General features: G+C 35.6%; 2 protein-coding genes and 2 long non-coding RNA genes across 4 annotated transcripts in view; all 4 read right to left on the bottom strand.

The window, feature by feature from the left end:
- LOC127650291 (NACHT, LRR and PYD domains-containing protein 3-like) overlaps positions 1–16814 on the bottom strand; it is a 349622-nt gene that overhangs the window by 140732 nt on the left and 192076 nt on the right. The gene's annotated exons all lie outside the window — the stretch shown is intronic.
- The window catches only part of LOC127650289 (NACHT, LRR and PYD domains-containing protein 12-like), a 459642-nt gene that overhangs the window by 251722 nt on the left and 191106 nt on the right, over positions 1–16814 (bottom strand). The window lies entirely within an intron of this gene.
- On the bottom strand, positions 12286–13254 carry LOC127650305 (uncharacterized). Its single transcript, XR_007971430.1, has 3 exons — positions 13190–13254; positions 12520–12682; positions 12286–12400 (listed from the first exon to the last, which is right to left on the bottom strand). It is a non-coding gene; the product is annotated as an uncharacterized LOC127650305 (long non-coding RNA).
- LOC127650300 (uncharacterized) lies at positions 14870–15947 on the bottom strand. Its single transcript, XR_007971423.1, has 3 exons — positions 15551–15947; positions 15268–15456; positions 14870–15160 (listed from the first exon to the last, which is right to left on the bottom strand). It is a non-coding gene; the product is annotated as an uncharacterized LOC127650300 (long non-coding RNA).

Here is a 16814-nt window from a genome sequence, read left to right as displayed (position 1 = left end):
ACAGCGTCAAAATCAGCTGCAAGATCTAAAAGAATCAGTACAGAACATATACCTGCATCAGCTTGCATTAACAAATCATCTGAAACTCTAAGGAGAGCAGTTTCAGTCGAGTACAACCGATGGAAGCCAGACTGACATTTCTCAAATACATTACAGGCATCAAAACAGCTGTTAGTTGATTAGCAAACACTTTTCCCAAAACCTTAGTCATAAACGGTCACTTAGAAATACCGACTACCACATGATGAGTTTAGATTAAAGGGCAAGTCAAATAAAATAAGATTATGATCTGAGACACAAAGGTCCTCAGATAAACAGAGTTAATATGTAAACCAAAGCTAAAGACAAGATCTAGAATATTCCCTTTTATATGAGTGTGTTCAGAAACATGTTGAGTAAGATTCAAAGATTTAGTGATATTCATAAACTTTTTCTCTTGTCGTGTAATTTTCTGCTCTTGTCACTAAATGGATCCTGTTTTAATAGTTTCACTTTCACCTGTCACCTGAGGAGGAGGAGTCTGAAAGAGACAAACAACATTTAAAGGTGCAGCAGGTGTTTCATGCTCTTAAAGGGATAGTTGAGCCAAAATTACAAATCTGTCATCATTTTCTCAGACTCATGTTGTTCTAAACCGCTTTAGGGCTGGGTGATATGTAAAAAATATTTGAATGATAATCACATTTAAAATAACGTGATATCGGATTATATGGTGAACCCCCCCAGTGACAGTGAATAATTTAGCTTTAAAATTACATTAATTTATCGAAACACGAAAAACTTAAAAAGTAATTTCTAAATTCAAATTACACTTTAAATTAAACTAAAAAGTAATTAAAATAGCGATGTGATAAAAAAAAAAAATATTATATATAAGCACCTCCCCAAATCCAAACATTTACCGTCTCCATTTGCCATCACGCAAGTATCACGACAAGTGAACAATGACTTATAACCTACAAGCAATCGCACTTCCTGTTGGAAAATGGTCACTAGAAAGTTTTAAACGATCATGTGTTGGTGAATGGTGAGGTTCCTGACCCCTGCTGTAGCAGAAAACAGTACTTGAGAAAACACCAATAAATAAACTGCACATTAATAATCATATTCCTATAAGACATTGTTGAGATCTCTTCTGAAACTCTGTTTCAAATATTATTAGAGATAATAGTCTTGTTTCCTGGGTAGGTAAATGGGAATTCTTTAAATACAAACTTCGTCAACTATCTATTTCTTACAGTAAACAACTAAATAGATGTTATATTTTAGAAGAGATCTCTCATTAAAGAAATAAATGAATGTTCTAACACATTCAGTTTGACAGAGAATGATACAGCACGATTATTATCTCTGCAATCACAATTAGATTCAATGTATATGAGAAAAGCCAGAGGGGCACACGTTAGATCAAGAGATAAATGATGGAAAAAGGGGAAAATTCAGCTTATTTTTGTAGGTTAGAGAAAAAGCGTCAGGAAAAAACATTATTAAAACTTGAATCATTAATGGTGTCGAATGTTCTGATGCAACATTAATAGCAAAAGAAATCGCCATCTTTTATCAGAACCTGTACTCGTCTTCTTCATTCATTTTACATCCGAATTCCCTTTTTGAAGAAATCGGTGAATTTGTCCCTGAAATAGATGAACAATTGAAAATGACGTGATGTAGAGTTCACAATTGAAGAGCTTGATTCTGCGGTCATGTGATTGTCATCAGATAAATCACCTGGTCCAGATGGTTTTATGTCACATTTGTATCGTCATTTTTGGGGTTTTATTAAGGGAATTTCTTTTTGCAACTTTTCAGGAAATATCTAATAATTCGGTTCTACCTCAATGAGACAAGATTAATCACACTTATTCCCAAACCGGGGAAGGACCCTAGACTGTTGGACAATTTACGACCTATTACTTTGTTAAATATATGGGTTCATAGTTTATAGTCATTATTTAACAATCACTTGAGTCTTGGTTTATCTAAAGTTATTGGGGAGACACAAACTGGATTTATTAGAGGCCGATCTATACATAATAATATTCCACTGGTTTTAGACCTGCTAGAGTTTAACAAAGAAACAGAAGATGGATTATTTTATTTTTAGATTTCTATAAAGCGTTTGATATGCTGGATCATTCTTTTATTCTTAAATGTTTACAAATGTATGGGTTCGGTGAAAATGTTGGTAAGATTATTCAGTTGTTCTATACAGATAGCCTACATTAGCTCAGATGCCTTACTGTAACACAGACTAAGGTAAGTTGGGATCCATAAGCAGTTTCTTTATTGAACTCACAGATATGAACAGGCAATGGTCAAGCAATGGGGAAGCAGGGCAATGGTAGGCAGGCTGAGAGCGTAGTGAGGCAGAATGTCAGGGCAGGCAGCAAATGGCAATACGTAGAGGCAGGCAAGAGTTCAGGTAGGTAGGCAGCAATCAATCAATCAATCAATAGTCAGAAGGGAAAGCAGATAATCACCAGGGATAGTAACTAGAACGCTCAGTAGTGTAGCCCGAACAAACAAGACTTCGCAGTGAGTGTGTGACTGCGTGTAGCTTAAATAGAGGGAGATGAATGGCGATCAGCTGTGGATTAATTAAGCCCGGTATGTGGGTAATTAGAACTCAGGTGAATCGGATCTCCGGTGGCCGATCGAGGAGGCGCCTTCGTGGGCGTTTGTTACACTTACATTCTCTTCACCTAGATTTGACATCAAAAGAGGGGTTAAACAAGACTGCCCCATCTCAGCCTCATTATTTATTATGGCTACAGAGATGTTGGCCATCTTATAAAAAACTCAAATATTGAAAGACTAAATGTGTTTGGACATCAAATTGTGACTAGTCAACTGGCGGACGACACAACTTTATTTTTAAAAGCTCTTGATCAGATTCACAAAGCAATTGAAATAATTCATTATTTTTTCCAAATTTTCAGGTTTAAAACTTAATATTGATAAAAGTGAAATTATCACAATACACGAATTCTCCCTTGAAGCGATATTTAAAATCCCAATCCAATGTGAAATATGTATGCACATTTCCAAGGATGAAGCTGTTAAGGAGAAACAAAACATCTGGAATAGAAGGAATGAATGCAAATTTAGACTCGATGTATGGATGCAAAGAGATTGATCGATTTTTGGAAGGATTTATTTAACTAAAATGGAGAGTCTTGCCAGGTGTATTTACCTGCATCTTGCCTCTCTATTTCCAATAGAGCTATTAAGACTATTAATCCAATTAATGTTCATTTTAATGGAAAAAGCGTGTACATTACATTAAGAGAGCACAACTTACTCAAGATTACGAGAATGGTGGATTACAAGCCTTTGATTTTCAGTGTATAAATGGCATGTTGAAGATTAAATGGTTAAAATGTGAATAACTAATGCAAATAGTTTTTGGTTTAGCATTCCCAAAGGTATGTTTAGGAGATTGGGTGGAATTGATTTCTTATTAAAATGTGACTTTGTTATTTCAAAACTTCCAGTCAAATTATCTTCTTTTCACCAGCAGATTTTGCTATTCTGGAAGTTATTATATAATCACAACTTTACCCCACATTGGACCCCCATTGGGAATAACAGGTGTGTTTTATCCAGATATAAGTCTTTATGTATTATTGATTGGCTCGAAAAGGGTTTCTGGTCTGTATAGTTCACTTAATGGATGAGGATGGGAATCTGTTCACTTTTAAAGATGTTTGTACTAAATACAACCTATATTGTGAACGCAAGCAATCTGAACGTATTATAAATGCCATTCCAAAAAATGTCCTTCACTTAGTACAAAACCCTTTTGTTCACTCGCTAGATGTCTTATGTGAACTCCCATCCCTTCTCTTTGATGGTAACGACCTCATGACAACACTTCCCAACAAACATATTCATTCTTCCTTTAATTCTAAATTATATCCTACACTTTTATATCGTCATGATATATTACAAGTCCAGTATATTCGTGTTCCAGTGACTCCTAAAGCGAAGGAAACTCACTTTCAAATATTTAATGGTATTTATCCTTCAAGTTAACTTTTAAGACTTCTATTTAACTTTGACTACAATACTTGTACTTTTTGTCAAATTGACATAGAGACAACTGATCACCTCTTCTTTTATTGTACATTCAAATATTTTTTGGGTAAATATGTCCTATTGGTTGGAGACAGAAATCCAATCCCTGCCGACCTTCTCTAGGCCTGTTGTATTTGGAGTGTTATTGGATGACAAAAAAATGTAATTCTTTATTAACATAATGTTGATTCTGGGTAAATTCTTTAAACATGTAAATGTATAAAGAAAAAAAAACGTATTTCTCTGTATTTAAAAGTGATTTATTTTGTAACTATTTTCCATCACTGAAATGTATGAAGACTAAACAAGCCTGCAAACTCCTTAAGATGAGAAAAGACTTTGGTTTATTAGAAGATGAATGAAGAGAGCCCTGTTGTTTATTTCATTGCCATTATAGATGTACATTTTGTTTATGTTCACGTGATTGATTTCGTCTGTCAGTTTTCTTTCGATGAGTTTAAGGATAACAAGTTGAAATTTTGATGCATGGCTAAACCATGAATGACAGCTTGTGTATTGACTGCAGTTCACATTAATTGCGAAATGTATGAATCTTGTACAGAACATAATACTTTTTGCGCACTGTCCTCTTCTATTGAATGACGTTGGTTTTGTGTCTCTATGTCCTTTAACAAAAACATTTCACATACCAAGATATTACAAAAAAATTAATAATAATAACTGTTGCACTTTCTCCACGGTCCCTTACTAACCACTGTGACACGAGGAACTTTTCCCGGGGTTATTCACATTGTGATGGATGCTCATAATATCCAGTGAAAATAATGAAAATAAGCATGAAGAATATTATTAGCTTTCCATGTTTTACAGTCATACTATTTTGGAAAATATTTTCTAAGCCATTTAAGAGTTATCGCTGAATGTGTCTTGAATATCAAAAACAAAACAATCTTAACCTCGCTGTTCAGTTCTGGATCAGTGATTACAGTGTGATTATAGTGAGAAAGCTCAATAAAAACAGCCCAAACACTTTAGTGATACAAACACAGCCTATCATATTCTGACTTTAATTATTCAACCAGACCATTAACTATTAAATGTATGTTTTGCAAAGACACTTTTTTTACATTATTTTCCCCAGAGAAACACTCACTCCAGTATGAGTACACCGCCCTTTCCACACCGGACACATTCTCTGGATCTGTGTTCAGTGCTGTTAGTGTGTATGATGATAGACAGATCTCTCACTACAGTCATGAAGAACAAGACTGGAAGAAATCAGAAATCTGGAGAGATGTTCCTGAACTACATGAGACTAGAGACTGGTTTCTACATGAGTCTAGAGACTGGTTTCTACATGAGACTAGAGACTGGTTTCTACATGAGACTAGAGACTGGTTTCTACATGAGTCTAGAGACTGGTTTCTACATGAGACTAGAGACTGGTTTCTACATGAGTCTAGAGACTGGTTTCTACATCAGGTTAATATTCTGTCAAACTGCACAAACTCCAAGTTCTGGTGAGTTTAATGGGTTTCTCTGATCAATAATCAGATATGTTATGAAACTGTAATTATCTATAATTTGTGTGAGATTATAATCAATATTTGTGTTGTGATTTTAGAGCTTCATGTACTTCAGAGAAGAGCTGGATGTGAGGTGGAGAAACTTCCTGATGGAGCAATCAAGAATCTGAAGGGGTTTAATGAGTATCAATATGATGGAGAAGATTTTATTGCCTTTAATTTTAACACAACACAGTGGATCTATAAAAATCCCAAAGCCAAAGAAACAAAACTGAAGTGGGACCCTCAAACAACAGAAAACCAAATCATCAAGGATCAACTCAAGAACTGCATGAACTGGATCTCCACATTTAATAATACTCAAAGAAGTTTCAATCAGTTTTAGTAGTAATAGTAGTTCTAGCAGTATTTTTAAACAATTTCTGTCCTGTACAAAAACTAATTAAAGAGACTGAGGAAATTAATCAAATAAAAGTATGAAAACTTGAATGTGTTCATGTTGTCATAAGTCTCTGGAATTTGATACATATATCCTGAATTATTCTTTATGGTGAATTATAACAGTATTTATTGTTGGTTCTTTTCACTCCAGCTCTTTCAGATGTTGAGGTGTTTGCTGTTGAATCTCCTCAAGACCAAAACAAGTTGATTCTGACCTGTCTGGCCACTGGTTTCTACCCCAAACACCTGGAGATGAATATGATGTTGAACGGCATTAAACTGGATCATGTAAACTCTTCTGGAATCAGACCAAACGGTGATGAAACCTTTCAGCTGAGAATCAGTGTGGAGATCCGCAGAAATGAGAAAGAGGGTTTTGAGTGTCATGTCAATCACATCAGTGTAAAAGAGCCGGTTATATCAGAATGGGGTAAATATGATCATATCTTCAGTATTGAGTGAATAAGGATGATTGACGTTGTCTAGCTTGCTGATGCACATTTGTACAATAGTAAAGTATAAATAGTTACTGAATTTTAATATACATTTTCAAAACAATTTAAAGGTGTTTGTAATGTGTTTATATTTTTTTCATTTGTCAATTTGCAGATGGAAAATGCAGGAATTGCAGTGAAAAATCAAGAACAGATGTAAGAACAATCATAATAGCAGCAGTTACAGTTACAGTGTTCATGATTGTGATTTTTATTTATATCCACAAAAGAAAAAGTTTTAATGGTGAATTCAAATGAGTTCATACACAAATTATTACTTTAAATGTTCTGTTGTTTAAAATAGTTATTTTATTCATTTTCAATAATTGTATGTCAGATTTCTTGGTTTGATGTCTGAAGTGTCTTTCTAAATCTCACCGGATGAAAATTAATATTCAACATTAATCGCACAAGAACTTGATCATTGAATAACTTGGAAAAATTAACTCTTCACTTCGCTATAAAAAGGTTTTATTAAACATTTCATGTATTTATGGCACATGACATGGTCCAAAAAACACAACGTGACGTGATGCTCAAGACCTCACTTTACTGAAGTGTTTCCCGCCTGAACCGATACTTTTTTTTGTGGCTGACTTTACAGACTGGGTAACCATCAACATTGATGGTGCCTTGTGGGTCTTTTACATTGCCAAGTAATCCCAGACTGCGGACTACAACTTCTGTGGCGGCAGAAATAAAGGTTCAGACAGATTATGTCTTAATTAAACTGATTTGGATTTTAGAAAAGTTCTGAAAAAATCTACAAAGCAAAGATTTTTTTCTATTTTTCTTCAAGTGAAGAATGAAAGAAAGTCAAACACACCTGAGATATCATGAGGGTGAATAAATGATGAGAGAATTTGATTTTTTTTGGTGAACTTTCCCTTTAACTGCCTCAAACTTTTTTTTCTCAAACTCATAACAATTTCATGTGTTGAAGTTCTGATACATAATTATTTTTATTTTCTTCTATTTTTCAGGTTATTTAATATTTAAGGAAACATTTTATAGAATGAATGTCAGTAAAAATATTCCTATTCCTCAATATTCCACAGTGTTGTGTTTGTAGATTTGTTTGTGTGCTGGTGTTTAAGTGTTAACTTTAATAATTTCATGGTTTAATTTATTTAAAGTTTTATTTTAATAACACTGTTGCAGACATTAAGGTCAATTTAAGATTTATTTATGATTACTTAAATATGTTTCTAATAGTTTTGTGTTAAAGAAATAACAGATCTTTAATTGGTAGATTTAAGCCAGTTTGGAAGGAACTGTTTATCTGTGACTTTTATTACAACAATAAAAACTCAAAAGACTCGATAAAAGATTGTCCACATGAAAAGTCTCTTATCGAGTCGTGCTGCTCATCTGAAGTCACAAGATGTTACAAAATCCAAGATTTCAGTTCTCCTTTGGTAATTATCAGCCAATGAAATAAGTTTCCCATTTATTTGATTTATATATTTGTCTCTGTAACACATTCAACATGTTGTTTATGATGATTTTTTACAGTGTGTTTTATTTCATGTGGATTGTGTTTATTGAGTCTCGTGGATGTCTTTGGTTTGTGTGAATGTTATTCTGCAGTTGCTGTGACTGACAGTGACATTGGCATGTTTTGTGTGTGTGTGTGTGTAGATTATCTTAAATCACAGAAATGAAGTTTCGTTTCCTAAAAGCAATTAATTACTTCTTCACACTGCTGTTTTTGGACAGGAAGTAAACGATTGCAGACTAAACATTAATAGTGGTGAATTGGAGACCACAGCAAATATTATTCTCACTTACACAAGACCAAAAGAAAAACTAGAGAAGAGTTCAATAATAGAGAGAAACATGTTGAGTAAGATTAACAGATTCAGTGATATTCATAAAGTTAAGAGCAAATTTATCAGAGACATCATCAATATGAACATTTATATAACCAAGAATCACAATACTAGAAAACTTAAGAATAGATGACAAAAATCTCTGAAATCATCTAAACAAATCATTGTTTGGGCCAGTAAATAACGGCAGATTCAACTAGTAGTTTCAAAGGTTTTTTTTTGTTGTCTTGTGAGTTTTGGTTTGTCTTAGGGTGAGTAAATAATGACAAAGCGTTCACTTTCACTGAACTATCCCTTTACAGCTTATAAAGTGCAGTGATAATGTGTGAGATGTGTAAATTCAGCACTTTATTTCTCAGTAATTTCAGTGTCAGACCGAAAGATCTGAACAAAACTGCAATCAAGTGTTTGTGACTGGATCTCTGACTGCGGTGCGTCTTGAATTTACGACGCATGTATAATCATCTCCATTTCTACTGTGGACACAATTGGCCTTAGTTTAGCAATATTTCTCTACTATGGAGCCCAAACCTGCAAACATAATAAATAAATAAATGTAACAATAAAAAAATGAATTAAGGAATAAATGTCTTGATAAAACAAATATAATTCGTTTTTAATTAAATGTATTCCTGAATTTGTTATTGAATGACTTTATTCCTTTATTATTTTCTATATTTATTTTTAACTTTATTTGTATTCTTTTTAACTTGTAATTATTTATTCATTTATTTTGCATGTTTTTTTTATTTTTTATTTATGTGTTCATTAATTTTTTATATTTATTTATTCCCACATATATTTATTTCCATATTTATATATTCCCATATTTATTTATTTATACATGTATTTATTTGTACTTTTCTGTGTGCAACATGTAAATGAGGGAGGCGGTCCTTGCGGAGCTCCAGTGCATCATTGGTCGAGAGCTCAATAGTACTTATCGGCAGTGGCGGACTTAACATAGAGGCATAGGTAGGCGGCTGCTTGGGGCCCCCTACCAGCGGTCGAAGTAGGGGGGCCCCCAACCAACCTAAAACAAATAATCAAATAAGAAATAATCAAATAAAAGGCCCCTTATCATCATGAACGCTTCAAAAGCATAGTAAATTTTATTAACGTTGAAACGTTGAAGTACTGGTTAAAATGTCCAGTTCATGGTTATCTGTCCCTACACATACACCCCCTATTTTTACAATGAAATGGACTAGTCCGTAATGGTGCGCGCCGCGAAAGATAAACACACAGTGACAGGAGGACAGGGATGTACACAAACAGAGACGAAACAAGACGAGTCTAAACGCGAAAATGAAAAGAAGTTACCCAAGCGGCTCAATTAAAAGAAAAAAGCGAAAAGACGCTGATAAGTATTTGGCAACGCTGCCAAAGATGACACACTTTTTTACGGCTAACGTTACTGATACAGACAGGAATAAAAACGTCCAACGAGTTGAACATGCCGCTACAGCAGCAGCTAGCTGTGAAGTGGTGCTAGGTGAGGATAACGTCAACCAAGAAATTGAAGAGGACATCGCGTTGTTGCCGCCCGCCGTCACCGACAGTGTTATCGAGGTTGACACTGAGGAAGAGTTGTCCAGTGATGGCCATTTTGACAGCGATGAGGAGGCTTTGGTGAGTCAACCTGTGAAATTTACGGAAAAAAATTTTTTTTTTACTAACGTAATAGTAGCCCTATGATTCTACAGCATGTGATCCATCATATATTGTGATAACGTTAACCTGAAGAATTTGTAAAACATTGTGCACAATGAAGGTTTGAACTTTCAGACACACACACAGACATCAAGATTCAGCATAATGAATCATTATCAACAACTGTGATGATATAAGTGCAGTGCATGATGGGAGCCCCACAATCAAAACTCATCAATATCTCCCAGCATACATTGCAGCATGAATAAATTATGCTGAATTGCCTAAAGGTGATGATACACAGGGCAACTTTTTGAGCAATGTTGCTTGGGCACTTTCCCATTGAAAATGGGCAATACATTTCTATCTGGATATTTTAGATTGGTCAGGACCTGTGTCTCATCTGGTTGCCTGTTGACGGCCCAGTCTGTAAATTTTTTTGGCGCTTGGGCCATACATACCTTCGCCTTGGGCCCCCAATTTGCTAAATCCGCCACTGCTTATCGGGAGCAGAGAATCAGGAGATTGGACACCAGTAGTGTGTGTAATGTGTACACACACTTATATACTGTTACACACACACACATTTAATTTGAGGCTTTATGATTTTCATGAAAATTTTAATGTATACAAATTTATATTTGTTTTTATACCATTAAACCAGTTTTCTTTTAAATTATTTGAACATTTCAAATGTTGTGAAACGTTTTAATAAATGTTTCATATAACATAATTTGACATGATTTCTTTATGATAAAGAATAAAGTTTGTAGGATTGTGTTTAGCAGGAATGCTATCCTGTTCTATTCATGCTGTAAATGTTATTCATGGGAGGAAGACTGGACATGTTCATGTACATGGAATATTACAAAGAAATATATTGTCAGGGAAAATAAAGTTCATATGTAAAAAAAATCACTCAACACTTTCAATGACATTCTAAGCACAACAAGAACATTGTAATGTTAATATAATGTTTAATTAAACATTTAAACACTGTTATATTGTGAGGGAAAATAAAGTTTGAAAAATGTGCAACTAACAAACAAGTTGTGCCAATACAAACATTTTTGTCTGTAGAACTCAAAAACTGAAAACAACAATGTTAAAACATTTACTCCAAAGAGTAATTTAAGAATGTTTTCACCAGCCTGTTGAATGCAATTAAATGCTATTTTAATTAGCCATCATCATGACAATTAGAATTTCTCTTAAAGGTATAGTTCACCCAAAAATAATGATCTTATAATTTACTCCCTTATGTCTCAAACTATGACTTCCTTTCTTCAGTGGAACACACACACAAAACATACAGCTTCTGTGGCTTCATCTGTGTCTTCTGAAGCAATACAATCAGTTTTGGGTGAGAAACAGATCAAAATGTTACTCCTAATTCATTATAAAACTTGACATCTGACTGAATTGCTTCAGAAGACATGGATTACATTACTGGAGTCATATGGATTACATTTATATAAAACATTTATATACTTCTTGTGTTCTAGAGAAGAAATGAAGTCATAAGTTTGAGACGGAACAAAGTAAATGATGATGAATGATCCTTTATGGGTAAACTGTGCCTTTAAATATTTCTCACAGGAAACAAATCATTTTATTTTTTATAATTGCGCTAAACCGCCAAAAAGAGGCATCAATAATGATAGTAGTGCTTCCACTGTGATCCTGTGATACCATTTATTTAATTCACAAATATTTAAGCCAAAGTGATTCAATACTGTAATACTAAAATGAAACACTGCAGTTAAAACAGTTTGACAAGACCTGCCACTGAATATGAAATGTGTGACTAAACAGCAGCATGTAGGAGGAACAAACTTTCAACATGTGAAGGATGGTCTATAAAACAGAAGTGCACCCATCTACAAAACACTGACACACCTCAACATGAAACATTTAGTATGACTGAACAGTTTATCAATGATATCAAGTAAACAAATAAACATTTCACTTTTAAGAGAATTCAAGAATAAGTCTTAAAAACTCTAAATGCACCAGTACACAATATACAGTGACATCTAAACCAAACATTATTATGCCAAAGGTAAACATTAAAAGCATCTGAAATACTCAAAGCATCTTAAACTCCATATACAGAGAAAATCATATTCTTCAGAAACTGAACTCTGTTGTACACTTTTCTCCCAATCCCACAAAGATGTTCTGCACTGCCTCAACTGTGCATTTCAGTCCTTTAGAAACTCAATATTTAGCACATAGAGAAGTCCAAAGAGTCCCATGAAAGCAGTGGGAAAGTCAGATAGGACCTCCATGACCAGTTTCCTCCAGGATGATGCTGAAGTTTAGACCTCTTTGTTGCCTGTGAGAGGTCATCCTCCGTGACTTCAAGGATGCCCAGTTTCTCTCCTTTTGCGTAAGTCTCCTCTAAATCAGTGTCCTAAGAATTATATACATTTAATGTATCAAGGACACACAGACCACTGATGTGAGCAAGGGAGTGTTTGCACTGTACTTTTATCAGAATGTGTGTGGACCCTATGTGAGTGTTCAACGCACCTGCTGTATTGAAAGTGCAGACACACTTGGAGAACAGGCACAACAATGCTACACGTCAGTCTGGGTGCCAATGCTTGAGCCTGTAGTGTCTCAGCACCAGATTTTGACTGGCACAGGTGTATTTACAGTACCTACACTGCATGAAGTGTGCTCTCAAGTAGATCTGCATAAGAAAATACTCAAATGTGAATGATCAGATTCATAAAAGGCAATTTAATAATGAACAATGAAATAGACAATTCATTTTTTCTTCTACTTTATTTTTTTAGTGTATTGCAACTGCTGCACAGCAATGAAACTCCCCTATATGATCAATAATCATCATCTCCTCGGAATATTCTAGAAAGCAATCTTCAACTGTTAGTGCAATTGCCCTCAGTACAGTATTAACCCATGGAAAGCAGGTCATCTGACTAACGAGGCTACAGAATCATATGCACAACTTCCAAACGCAATTTAATTGTGCAGCAAATCCATCGCAACAAAAGACAAAAACATATTTATTTGATGTAACAGGATTAAAAATACAGCTAGATTTAAACATACAGGAATGTTGATAACTTACAAAGAAAAGGTAGTAGTGTATCTATTGTTCCTATATCGACTAATTTAGGAAAAGTGTGACTCAAAGAATAAACAATGATCATCAAAAACCAAATAAAGTCCTCACATAAAGATTCTTCTGGATTATCACCACGTGCTGTCTCTTCTTTCAGAAACATTCTTCTTCCGCCGTTTGCTGAAAACTTCCAGTTGTTTCTTTTTTTATTGAAGAAAATATCAAAACAAACAATACAAATACAACCTTTCAAATGCTAGGGGGAGGTATAAATAATATTATAAGAATATTATAAAAGTGTACATGCTTGTAAAACTCAAATAGATTTTTGTTTCTTTGAGAGCAATATTGACTCAATATAATGCTTCACTTCATTATTAAATACTGTAAAAATATTACATTTATGAATTTGAAATTTAGCCATTAAAATAAAATAATATATAAAATAAGTGTGGGTTTGTTTATCTTTGAGTTCACAATAATACCTAAAGAACATCTTTCCACTGTAATGTAACATTTTCATCAACATTTCCAACAATAAAATCAAAAAATGACACATAAGGGCCAAAATAAATGAACAGCTGTCTCTGGCTTCTGCTGGCAAAAGCTACAACTTTCATCTATATCTTTTTAAACTTGGCTAAATAATGTTTATCAGGGTATAATTCTGTGAAGGAGTTTAAAAGACACTTATTTAACCTTGTTTGTTAAGAGATAGCGATTGGGCAGAAGTCAGACTTTATTCCAGTCAACATCACTCACAAACTGACTCCAATATGCAATTACATTTGATTTCCAAACAACATCCAGCTGGAAAAGGGCTCTTATCGATCTGTTATAATTACTGTAATGACAGGAGAAACATATTTTACCAACAAGGGAGTTATTGTCACGAACCCCGCTCCTCTGCCCCATCTCCGCTTCCGCGAGCACGCACCCATGCACTCCGCGAGCGTGCTCGCTCCCTCGCTCCGCCCCCTTGAGCTCGTACGCTCTTTTTCCTCCCTCGGGCTTCCACGCCTGGTTTTGCTATTACGAGCTCTCGCTCGTAAACTCTCTCCCCCCTCTGACTCATGCTCTCCTCACACACGCACACTATCTCCTCCCTCTGGCGCACTCGCCTCAATCAGCCAGAACATTATGACCACTTGCACTCACGCGCTTCCTATCTCCTGCACATTAGTTTCACCTGCACTCGTCTCATCACCTGTCATTGTTCACACCTGCACTCGCCCCTATATAACTAACTATCCTTTCGTTTGTTTAGTGTTGGTTATTGTATTTAGTTCCCCGTATCTTTGCCCCTGCTAGTCTCGTCTAGTTTTGCCCCTGCTAGTCTCGTCTAGTTTTGCCCCTGCTAGTCTCGTCTAGTTTTGCCCCTACTAGTCTCGTCTAGTTTTGCCTAGTGATGGGCAGATCGAGGCTTCGTGAAGCAATGAAACAGTCGAAGCAAATGTGCCATTTTGTTTCGAGGCTTCGAATCAATCCGAAACCCGTCTCCACGGTGACACCTAGTGGTCACTTGCAGGTGTTGATCTGAAACAACCTTTACAAAGAGCTAATAAAAAAATGTGTTGTTTTTTTTTTTTTATTGTATTTTTGTAATATATGAAGCTTGTAACCTGTAGTCTCTTCACATTGCATAATGTGATTTTGGTCATGAAAATGAATATTAATAAAAATAAATCAAGCCACAATGTCTCCCTTTCTTATAGATTTTTATTCAAAAATATTAATTTCTCTGCTGTTGAAGGACTCAGCCTACTTCTTTTTTACAGATAATTTCTCCAGCCTTTGAAAAAATTCTCTCACAAGGGACACTTGTTGCTGGCATACAAAGATATTTTTTAGCTAGGACATACAAATGAGGAAAGATTACTGCTCTCTCTTTCCAGTAAGTTAGAGGATCATGAGTTCTGGGCAAAAACGCATCGCTGAGGTATTTTTTCACTTCCACTGTGGCATCAGCTGTAGGATTGTGTATCATCTGGGTCTCACGGATACGATTGTCAAAATGTTCCCATAAACTGTCTTGTGTTTCAACTGGTGATGATGATGGGCCTGATGTTGACATTTGTGGTTCTGAATTAAAAGAAACGGCAATTAGTAACAAATCATAAACTGACAACACATATGAAGTATAAATTTCATGAATCACATTACATAAGATAACATAGACTGAAACTCACCAGGAGTTGTGTTTGAACGCATCAGTGAAGCACACTCCAGTGTGATGTGCTTTTCAGCATCCAGGGCTTTGGCAGGATTTCCAAAAGCCACATTTTTAAACCTTGGGTCCAGCAGTGTAGCCAGTGCCAAGGCTCTAAAAGTCTCGTACCCTCCACATCTGGAGTGCAGACCTTCTTGTAGATGTGAGCCTATGAGCCAACACAAGAGAAAACCATATTAATTAAAATAATGACAACAATATGAGAGTTATGGCCAATTACACGTATGGTCATAGTGTCCTACCTAATTGTACAGTTGATTCCTGCGTTGCATTTCCTTTTTCTGTGCAAGCTTGTGCTGCAACATCCTGTACAATGGTATGAGCTTTGAAGCAGACACTCTCTGTTCCTCTGACATCTCTGTTGTTGCTAGTTTGAATGGTTGAAGAAGTGTCAATGACTGTTGAATAATGTCATACTCAAGACTTGTCAGGGGAGCAGTATCACTGTTTAAATTGGCAAGTGCAGCAGCCACTGGCTCACGTTGCTCATACAAGCGTTGTAGCATGTCGAATGTGCTGTTCCATCTCGTTTCAACCTCCTGTATCATTTTCAGACTTGGTCTGCCCATCAAGCTCTGCATCTCCACAAGCTTGTCCTTTGCTTTGCAGCTGGATCTGAACAACCCCACTATCTTTCTGGCTTTCTGGCTAATTTCATTGATGACTGGGGTTTGATCCAGGGCCTTTTTCACTATCAAATTCAAATTATGAGCAAAACATGGGACATGGCGAAGGTTGAGTAGCTGGGCACTTAGGATCATGTTGGATGCATTGTCAGTCACCATGCAGTGAACTTTGGAGGTTATTCCCCACTCAGCCATTAGCAAGGCTTTAGACTCCATGAGATGCTGGGCTGTGTGGGTTTGGTAAAACCTCCTTACACCCAGTAAAACAGTTGCCATTGTTGCCTCTGGTGTTATGTAATGGCATGTTACACCAAGATATCCATCCATATTAATGGAAGACCACATGTCAGCCGTAAGGCTAACAAATTCCGCCTTTTGTAGGTCCTCCATTGTCTTCTCCTTGGTTGTGTTGTACCTTTCAGCTGACCATTGTTTTAAGCACCTTCCGGGATGGGAGGACATAGCTTGGATCAAGCTTGTTCACAAAGGCCCTGAAACCCTCATCCTCCACGATGGTGAAGGGCTGCAGATCCTTCACCACCATGTTCAGAAGAGCCTCATCCAATTCCCTCTGTCTGCCTTTTAAAAGAGAAGATAAAACATACTTTCAGACAAATATATTGGAAAAATAGTAGCCTACCGTGAAAGTAGTCTACTGGTTCATTTGGAAACCTTCCTAAACAAAGTTATGTTATGAATATTTATGCTCAGTGTGCAGAGAAAGATAAAGTGCATTATAGAAATACAACAATTACAAAAAACAAAATGATGTCTTGGCTGTAGATTGGGTACTCATATGTAGACATATAAAATGTATATTCACAAAGTATAATATTATATTGACAACATTTGTTTTTAAAGTGATTGGCAGTTGTGATTG

This window comes from Xyrauchen texanus, chromosome 10, assembly GCF_025860055.1.
Source record: "Xyrauchen texanus isolate HMW12.3.18 chromosome 10, RBS_HiC_50CHRs, whole genome shotgun sequence".
Lineage (NCBI taxonomy): Eukaryota > Metazoa > Chordata > Actinopteri > Cypriniformes > Catostomidae > Xyrauchen > Xyrauchen texanus.
This window is presented reverse-complemented; position numbering and strand designations above follow the sequence as displayed.